The sequence below is a fragment of the Malurus melanocephalus genome, unplaced genomic scaffold (genome assembly GCF_030028575.1).
Source record: "Malurus melanocephalus ecotype Western Australia unplaced genomic scaffold, MMel_1.1 scaffold_448, whole genome shotgun sequence".
Taxonomy (NCBI): domain Eukaryota; kingdom Metazoa; phylum Chordata; class Aves; order Passeriformes; family Maluridae; genus Malurus; species Malurus melanocephalus.
In genome coordinates this window covers 496,845-507,192 of record NW_026623680.1, presented here as the reverse complement: position 1 = coordinate 507,192, position 10,348 = coordinate 496,845, and positions in this window count along the sequence as shown.

Here is a 10,348-nt window from a genome sequence, read left to right as displayed (position 1 = left end):
CAGAAAAATAACCCTGGCACTTTCCCAGGTGCTATATGGAGGCCATGAATCAAATTAAAATATTCATTAYTAAAAAAATGGCATTATATGCAGTCTGCTCTCCATACTGGAGTTACAGGACAGAAATATACTTGCAATTATTGTGAAATATGTAGCTCTGAGCAGTTGCACACTTGTGTGATCTACTGCAGTTCAGAGTAACACCTTCGCAGATGCAAGACGGTGCTTTCTGAGCAATTCAAAAAAAACGGAACACACATCAAGTCCTGTCAATGTTTGGGGAGGGAGTGGAGCAAATCACAAATTAATTTTTGAAGGAACAAAGCCATTTAGATGGCTTTGTGAGCAGTCATTCAGAAAACTAAACATTCCAATGTTGTTTTCCTGGAACAATGAAGGATTATAAAAAATCCAAAATATTTGAATCGAGTTAATGTATTACACAGTGATATTTAAGTGCACTTGAGAACAGCCCAAGTGTGTAGAATTTGTACATGTGTAAGTTCCCAGAGAGCAGTGGAAGCTGCTTAGTGCAGCAGCAGCATCRGGGTCATGATGAGACATTGAGAATATCACTCAACACTGATCAACTGCCTCCCTGAATAAAAGGCACATTTAATGCACTATAAAAACCAGTTAATTTAGCCCTCTGTGGCTGAGAGGATATTGCTCCAGTCCAGATCTCAGAGCAGAGGGACTGGAGCGAGCAAATCAATATGCTGGAAAACATCATGCAGTTCCCCAGAGCAGTCATTGTTTCTTTGCATCCTGCATTCTTGCATTGAAACATCAGACGTTTCAAAACTGGATGGCAAATTAAATGAAGGTGTAAAAGGAGGAGGGAAAATCGGTGTTGTTTTCTGGTCATCAGACTAACCCCTTCAGTGCTGAAGTTTCCCACTTGTCAGGAGAAGAGAAAAAGTCACAGAGCAGGAAATACCGAGCCATGAGGGCATTGGATCTTCGTGTGACATGGCACTTTAGAAACCTCCCGACTTTACATTTGTTTGCTTTACTTGATGGCAAAAGAACTATAAACCAGTTACATTTGTATGAAAAGTGTGACATCCAGAGAAATGTTCCAGTGCAGGGAACACAGATAACTGTGTAAACCCAATGCACAGCATAAACAGGAAAACTCATATGTGAGTTTGAAAGGCAGAACTCATAATAATCCTCAGCAGTAAATCGCACTTCATAATAATTTCCCCTTTTGCTTGTTTCAACCAAGTTCTGCAAGTTCATAACATATTGCTCATACAAAAAATATGAAGACTTTGTAAGGCACACTTCCTTTATATGTGTACTCTGTGCCTAAATTTAGGTATGTACAGCAATAAATTTTTCTAGAAAACAGCACAGGATCCCAGCTATTGTTCTGGGACACAACTCTGCTTCCTTCAATTTTAAAAGCTCTTTCACTGCTTTAACTGCAATAGCTTTGAACTTCCATCTCTCTTCAGGCAAGATCCTTGTTTCTCCCACTCCTTGTCCCTGTCCTGGTCCTCCTTTATCATCATGATAATTTTTTCACCCCAGAAAGGTCTGGCTGAATTCTCACTTTCTTACTTATTTTCTTTGTGTTTTAAAAGAGACCTCCAGAAGGTATCCTGGAGTTAGAAGCAACTCTGTAGTTGTCTATGACAATCTTCTCAAAATCAAACAACTGTTTACTCTTAGAGATGAAAGTAGATATGACCTAAAAATTATATTTTAATATTAATTATATTGAAGTTATTTCTGTACCAGTTGAGGGGGGAAAATGAGGTTTAACACTTCTTTTGTGAAAACAGAGTCATTCAAATTCTCTAAATTGGAGAGAGAGGGATTTGAAGAGTGAACTGTTAGATGGGTAAGAAAGTGGTCAGGGAGCTTCACCCAAAGGGTAGTGGTCAGTGGCTTGGAGTCCCAATGACATCGGTGACAAGTGGTGTCCCTTAAGGCTCTTTTTGGGGGCTGGTGTTATTTAATAACTTCATTAATGACATGGACAAGGGTATCAAGARCACCCTCAGCAACAGGAAGTTGGGACCTTCAGGTGGGTTTACTACTGCTGTTCTAATGAATACTTTGCTATTTATATAGAGTGAGACACCTCCAAGGAGTAGAACCCAAACGTTCCTCCCATGTATGCAAAGTAGACGAGTCAGGATTTGAATTAATTTTCAAAAAAACAATGAAAGTATTACACAGCAAAATTATTAGCTATCCTAATGGGCTTTTTTTCTGCTCAGAAATTCCACATTGGACAAATAGTTTAAAATTTATTGAACTACATCCTCAAAAAYTGACAACAATAGGATTCCCCAATGAGTTCTGCTCAAGTATTGGTCTATTTTTATGTCTCCATCCCTTTCAGCAAGGCTCAATGACAGTTTCTACCAATAGAGTTGTGACATTTCTTGTTCTCTGTTCCCAGTGTTTTCTAAACTTTTTTATTGCCCTTTTGAGCTTTTGGCACTAAGCCTTCACAAACAAACTGTGTAATGCMCTTGGAATCAAGGAAGAAAGAACTGCATAATTATTAAGTTAAATATTGTCTCCTGACCCCTATAAAGAAATTTTTCATCTATTCCCTTTCCTGGTTATTTCCCAACCACCTGCCATTAAGTTAAACAGATATGGTTGAATACTGYATATTCAAACAACCTGCAGCAAGTATCTGTAAATTATTAGAGGAAAAMTCCCTGCCTTCCAAAGAAAAGCAGATGTAAATTCACTTCTCTTAGAGACCTAATTTCTGATGGTGTGTGCCTCTCTCCATGGTAAATGCTGACCATTTGTTGTCAAGGCCTCAACAAACTTTCAAGGAGCAGAGGTATTTTGTCTCTCATTGGTTCAATGGATTTGAGTTTTTAGATAATTCTGCSAAAGAGCTGTCAGACACCTTCATGTAATTTTTTTTGTTTAAAGCCTGATGGTCTCAGTGTCAGGTCTCAGCTGATGCGTACAAAAGCATTAACTTTTATTATAGGTCAAGATCAACTAAAGAGGATAAGACATGGCCTGAACTATCACAAACTGTGTCAATCTTTTAATACCCTCAACTTCTCTGTGACTGAAGTGTTATCTCATTCCTTTTCTGATGGTTTTCAATTGTCTCAATATAAAATAAAGGTTAAATGACCTGGTATACAGCATAGTAACCCACCAAAAATTTGAGTCACAAAAATTCATATTCATAATCTTCATATTCATTGAATCTGAAGACAGTAGCATTGTTAACTTAAAAAAAAAAAAAAACAAACCACTACATATTTATAGGGAACTTCAATTCCATTTTCACGGAATAAATGGTATTTTACGCTCCACACCATTTAGACCTCAATCTCTCCTCTGGTAAACCAAGCTGTTATCTTTTGTGGATTGTTCCTAAGTCATTTATAATCAGGCCACTGCATCACTGACAACAGCATCTTTGAAGTCAGGTAGGGGTTATTTGCTGTGCATTTTCTGATGAGCTTTATCTTCTTTCCACACACATCCGTTAAAAATCATAGAGGCAAAAATGAAGGTACCAGTCACAAACAAAATTAAGCTATCAAACTTYCTGGTTTCAGATGAATTCTGGGCAGTGCAAAAAGCCGACCAACACCTACTTTTTAATGTGGAACATGAGGTTTTAGGCTCCCTGAAATGCACCCATCAGTGGAGCAGGATCTGTGCACATCCCAAGGCCCAYATCTCTGGGAAATGATCCCACACGTCCATGAAGCCACCCTTGGGGAGCACTGAAGGGGAAAATCAAGGTGTTATTTTCACTTCTCCATCAAAGCCCACAATTACCAGAGTGTGTGTGGCATCTTCCGCCTGAGAAAAGATTGCTTCTATCTCTAAATTTTGAACTAGGAKAMATTTCTTCACAGAAAGGGTGATTAAATATTGGAACACGCTGSCTRGGRAGGTGGYGGAGTCACYGTCCCTGAAGGAGGTTTAGGAAAGACTGGACGTGGYGCTCAGTGCCAKGGGCTGCTTGACACGGTGGYGTCCTTCAYARCTTAGGCTAWGGTCTCARAGGTATYTTTCGCCTTAAAGGAGTCTGTAATTCCGATACAAACCGACACAAACCGATACAAACTTTAGTACAGAAAACACCTCGGCGGGGAGGCTCGGTGAGGCCGCGCCCGCGTTCCTGACCACGGGGCTGGGCTGAGTCCCGGGCTGGGACCGCGGGGAGCTGCCGATGTGGGGGCGGCTGAAAGGATCACCTGCTCCGGAAAGGGGGCCAGCGGCCAGCTCTGAACAGAGRCAGCGGGGCAATGGGCAGCGGGGCACGGGCGGGCACGGCTGGCTCGCCCTCGGTCTCTCCCCGCCTCACGGCCGCCCTCGGGCTGCCGGGCGCATGCGCGGAGGCGCCTCCCGCTCCGCCGAGCGCGCAGCGGGCGTTGGGGCAGCGCGGGGCGGCAGCGCTCGGGCACCGCCGGCCCTGCTCCGCACCGCACCCGCACCCGGGCGGCGGCGAGTGCGGGCAACGCGGGGTGAGTGCGGAAAGGGGAGGGTGAGGGCGGACAGAGTCGGGGAGGGCGGACAACGTGGAGTGAACTGCGGGCAGCGGCGGCGAGTRCGGGCAGCGCGGGGTGCTGGTGGGGGCTGCGGGCGGGAAGGGGGTGCCCGGTGGGGATGGCGGGAGCGGCGTCCGGAGGGAGCGCCCGGGGCGGGGGTCCCGCGCGGGGATCCTGAGGGGAGAGAGGGTGGAACGCGCCCGTCGCCCTCCGCCCCTCGCCGCCCTCCGCTCCTCTCCGCGCTCCGGCGGCCGGGAGCTGCCCGGGAAAAGTCCTCTCCTGGGGGTTGTGCCATTTCCAGTTAAGCCGGGGGAGAAAATGTGTGGAGTGTATTGAACAAAGGAAGGATCCTGCAGAATTTCTCTTTGGAAGAGRTTAGCGACTCTCTCCAAAATAGGTAGCTAATACATTTTTCTCTGAAGTTTTGAAGAACACCATCCCCCAAAACAAACCCGCAGAGCACAGCCGCAGCCATCCTAAGCTCTCGTATTCCTGTTAAAACTTTTTCCACTGTCGGCAGGGTGGCCCAAAGGCCTCGTGTGTGCTGGAGCTGCGGTGGTCGGGACGGGCGGCTGTGGGTGCTGGGGGTGGGAAGGTGTGGTTGGGAATGACCCGACCCTCCCGGCTCTGACAGGACCTGTCCTAGGCCTGGCGCTGGCAAGGGAACAATTCATCCACATCCACAGGAAACAGCAGGGGCAAAGGGAGGCTCAGCTGGAGCTGGGATTGAATGTTTTACATTGATGGAGGAGTGAGAGAGCAGGCAGTGATTAGGCTTGTTGGGAGCGAAACAGTTCAGAAGAATGGAGCCAGTGAGTGAAGGAAAGACTACAAGCACATGAAGACACTTGAAAGAATTTCAAGTTTTCATAGATAAGTCCAAGAAGAGAAGAGGGACAGTTATGCAGATGTTGRTGTTCTGGATTAAAGTCAACACTTCAAATTTATTATTACTATTGGCTGTCTCTGAAAAAAAAAAAAACAACCTTTGTTGTGCTTTTTTCTGCTCGTTGACACCTTCTGTACCACCTTCTCCCCACGCTGGCACCATTGTTGATACGGCAATGGGGCAGAGTGGCACGGAGCATTACCTGCAGATTCACACTGATCTTTTAAACACTTCTGATTAACCTAGTTAGTAATCACATCCGTTTCCCTGCACCACCGCCATTGGGATGCTTATACTGGCTCTAGGAAGTGTGTAGTTGGGAGGGAAAGTTTTTTTTAGTTGTACATAAATGAATAGGTATGTGTGTAGAAGCCCTGATTTTTAATGTACACGTGTTTTATACACACAGGCACACACRCCTGTGTAAAGGGATTGTGCAACTGGGATTTTTAACATTCTGGCCCATGTGTTGAACAGAGGGAGTGCCATTGATAAAGCAGTTGTGGGGGAGGTTTACAAGTGCAAGAGGTGACGAGCAGTCTGAGGAGAYTTGTCTAGTAAAGGTGACTGAGATTGCAAGAGTAGTCCTTGCTGGACCAGGGGAGTGAGATTAGAAGCCAGCAAACAGGGAACTTCTGTGTGACTACTGCATGGAAACAGGAGTGAGTTTTTTACTTATATTTCCATTTCAGCCATCTTTTCAATCTCTTTTAGACTACCAAACTACTTTTTCCAGAACAGATTAGGCTAGAACCTGGTATTCTGAGTATCTCTGTTTTCTTGGAACTAGCAAATATCAGGAAACCCTTGGGGTGAAACATGGATTATTCTTTTCTCATGCAAGTTCATCCATAAACTTGTGTTCAACTAATGTATTAGCTCAAAACAGCAAAGCATTGTACCTGGTTGTAAAACATGCAGGTGTTGAGATTATAACTTGATGATTTCAGTTTTCTTTTTTGAGAAGTGGATAGTTACACTCAGAGTATACCAATAGTGTAATATCCAGAAACACAAATGGAGAACTAAAGTTTTGAAGTTAGCTTTAGTTCAGTCTCTTCATACGTATAGATTGAACTACAATTTTCTAATTTTCTGTTAAGTAATAAAGTACTGTTAATTGCATAAAAAAAACCTCTTGTACATAGGGTATTAATGAGAAGTGTTTTGGTCTCATCCTCATTGGTTGTGTGATGTCGAAACATTTTCTTGATGTGATTCCAACAAATTCTGCTTTGACTATGGAATTACCAATTTCCTTGYGTCTTCTGTTGCTTAAGGTGCTTATCACCTTAGTATCRCGGTACTCAACTAAATCCTYCCCTTCATTGRCAAAACTSTTCTAAGACAAGGAAATMATCCTTCCATTTCACATGGAGAATGAAGGATAAATCTGTGAAGATCAGATTTGGTCCAGGTAGGATCTGATTTTTTTCAGGGTACTGARTTCAGTGTCCTTCCTGATAGGAAGTGCCCAGGTGCAAATAAATAGCACAGACTTAGATCAGATATTCTGCTTTTGCAAATCAATCACTCCGATTTTGGGAGACACATCCCTAAAATAAAACATGTCACTGATGTCCACATTGGCACAGCATTTTTKGGTAATTTATCTAGAGTCATTAATAAATTCTGTGGCAAAAGCAGGATAAAATACACTTYAGGACAGTGCTAACTTTAGACTACAGCAGTGTGAACCATTTTTGTTTGCTCTGTCATTTTAAAGGGCTCCTTTTTCCTGTGATCCTCTTGTCCATCATTTCATTCTGCCTGCTTCTGTGGCCTCTCTCACTTGTGGTAGTGTAACCATTTATATTATTCTGGTGAGGCAGATCACAGAATCAATCAGATTGAAAAAAAAAAATACTTATCTGACTTACTTTTCACTCTTACCTGGCTCTTAGAAATAGCTGGACAGGCAGGGAACAAGAGATGTGGTTGGTACCACTTGCCCAGAGAATGAGTACTGGGAAAAAGCTAAGCCATTTTGCCCCTCTGCTTCCCTCTTCCATTATTCCAGGAAATCYTATATGCTTCATTTCTTCCCATTTACTCAGTAATGACACCAGATTCCTATGGGCAAAAAATTTTTGTTGGTTTTTTTTTTTTTTGCACCATCCTGTAGTGGGCTTTTACTTTCAGTTTCTAAACTCAATCCTGAACTTTGCAGCTGCTTTTTATCTTGTTCTTTCATGAATTCCCATCAGCTGTGTTTCCAGGATGCTGCCTGGTCTGGCTTGTGTTTCTTTAATGGTTGTTTTGCCTCAGCCTCCAAAGACAATCTACTTTCTTCACCCCACCATTGCTTCCTTTCCTCTTCCATATTATAAACAAAAGCGCTTGCAGTGTGCAGTRGAGAACCCTACGGAGCTGGCAAGGGAGTGGCCTGAATGACCTAATGTCTCGTCTGTTCTCCTGCCAGCTGAGTTCAGATGTTGGTAACTATTTGACCTTTTAAAATCTAATCTGACAATACCCAGCTCTTTCCTTATTTACCTTTGCTTGTTTTACTGATTCTTGTTAAGTAAAATTTGATACACATTTGTGAAGTCTGAAATACACTTAACCCATTCTTCTCTCACTGGCACTTTTGATGGCACTATCAAGTACCCTGTATTTTGATCAAGGTTGCTGAATACTACTATTAGAATAGCTACATTTCAAAARAAAAGCCTGTCTTCATACCGAAAGYTAAAGARGTTATATACTAACCACCTAAAATCACACCATGGATTTTGGCTTGCTAAGAAAGCACAGTTGTTGAGAGSTCTTTTGTGCCTATTTCAGGCTGTTGCTTGTTTTTAATGATAGGTAATTGTTATTTAAAATATCTTTAACTTTTCAACTTTTAACTAACTTCAACTTTTAAAAGTTAAGTATCTGTTGAGAAATACGTTTATAAAATCAGACAAGAAATACATTTGCACAGCCCAATAGATTGGAGTTAGCATCCAGGGCTGAGACCCCTGGACAATGTAGTTGCACAAGTGTTGCCCATTTTCAAACCAGGAATGCTGGTTTGTGCAAATAGATTATKATTTTGAGCATAGATGTCTTTACATGAGGAAGGCAGTTCTGCAATTGCATCTTGAAAGTTCTTTGAGATCCCTTGCATTTTACAGATTACATTGTGCATTTTATCTGCTCAGTGGAGTGTTTCATTTAAAGCATTTGAATCAGCCTTCTCATGTCGCTTTGGAAATTACTTTTGAAAGCTGGCATCTCATGTGTGAAGATCAGAAACTCAACATACTTCCAGTTTTTCATCTTAGTGGTCAGTCTGTACCAATATGATTACACCAAGAGTAGTCAAATTAAGTGATGCTTAAATGCAGAGACACCATGTAAAATGTAGGACTGGAATAATTGATCATACATAAAACTTAATCCTAGTGAAGTATTAATTTTGTCTCCTGAAACTGTAGAAAAGCTATATTTGCCAGAGCTCTAGGGTGGGTGAGATTTTTTTTGTTTGTTTGTTTACACTAAGAATTGTGGTAATTCTGGATATTCCTGTTTTGCTGAGCTCTTTGTTTTCCTGCAGTATAACAATGGATGGACCAGTTTCAAGACTCACTTTACAGCAATTCTTCATTAAAATCSCAATCACTAAATTAACTGTTTAATGTAACTGTCTAAATGGTAATATTTATTATAATTAGCTGTATTTGTAAATGTTTCCTRCTTGGCATTGAAGAATGAGTCCACAAGTGTGAATTTATTAGCTCACTGGTGTGAAGGCAGTTTATGGAAAATAGCAGGAAAATTCATAAATAGTGACATCCAACATGTGAACTTTCACACCTAGCTGTATCTCGGCATTTATCAGTGGGTTATTTACTGACCTTGTGTGTATTCTTCAGCTTTTATTTGCAGACTACTACTCTTCAAGCTATTTACTAAATAAACCTGGGAGGCCAAACAAGTTTTTGTTTGTCTTTCTGTCCTTAGTCTTCATTTTCATGGCCATGGGAAAGGGTAAAATGATGTTTCAGTGTCAGAATTAGTTAAATCTGCAGGTTTTCCTGTAGACTTCTCCTGTGGCAGCTGAAATTAGCACAGTCCATGATATTTTATTTCGATACTGTTGAGCAGTTCTGAGTATCAGAAATGGGATGGTCTCATTCTGTTATTTTCTGTTTGCTGCTGTTGGTTGTCAGAGCAGTGGGCAGCAGCAAAATAAAGGCAGGGCATATTGAGTGTGCGGCTGCGTAAGCAGCTTAACTKATCTAAGCCTCTCCTGCTGCCTGAAAACAGGAGTTCTTCCTTTTCCACTCTGTCCTTGCTGGTTTTGCTTTTTGACTGCTTCCCTAGTGCTCTGCAGCCAACTGAAACAAGGACCTGATCTSTTTTATTTTAAAACAAGCAAGAAAGTGAGAAGGTGAACAAACTCATCTTWCATGGAAAGGCCTCTAAGAATGAACTGTAAAGAGCTGCCCAACTACAAGCTCATCAGATCTGCAGTTCTCAAAAATAGAAGTGTCAAAGCACTTTCACTATGGCTGTTTGTTAGGACTCTTGGCAAAGGTTTGATCAAAGTTTTCATCTCAGTATAAGAACGACATTTTTTACAGTGAGATCAGTCATTCACTGGAGAAACTTCCCAAAGAACATGGTGGAGTCCTCATAATTAGAGGGGTTTTTTTTTCCATTTGGACAGGGTGCCAGATGGCATCATCTGGGCACCCTTTCCCACAAAAGGTTGGACCAGGTGATTTTTTGACATTCCTTCCAACCTGGGCTGCTCAATGGTTCTCAGAAACGTTTTGTGTGGATGTGTTTCTTGTATTAACAGAAATACAAAAGGCAGAGGTGTTCCTGCTGATGGACAGCACATCTAAGATCTGTTGTGACTTCTGCAGTGTATTACATCTGTGAATAAGTTACCAGATCTAAAAAATATAAGTGATGTATTTTTTTGCTTTAGAAGACTCCTCTATATTTTCTGTGTGCTGGA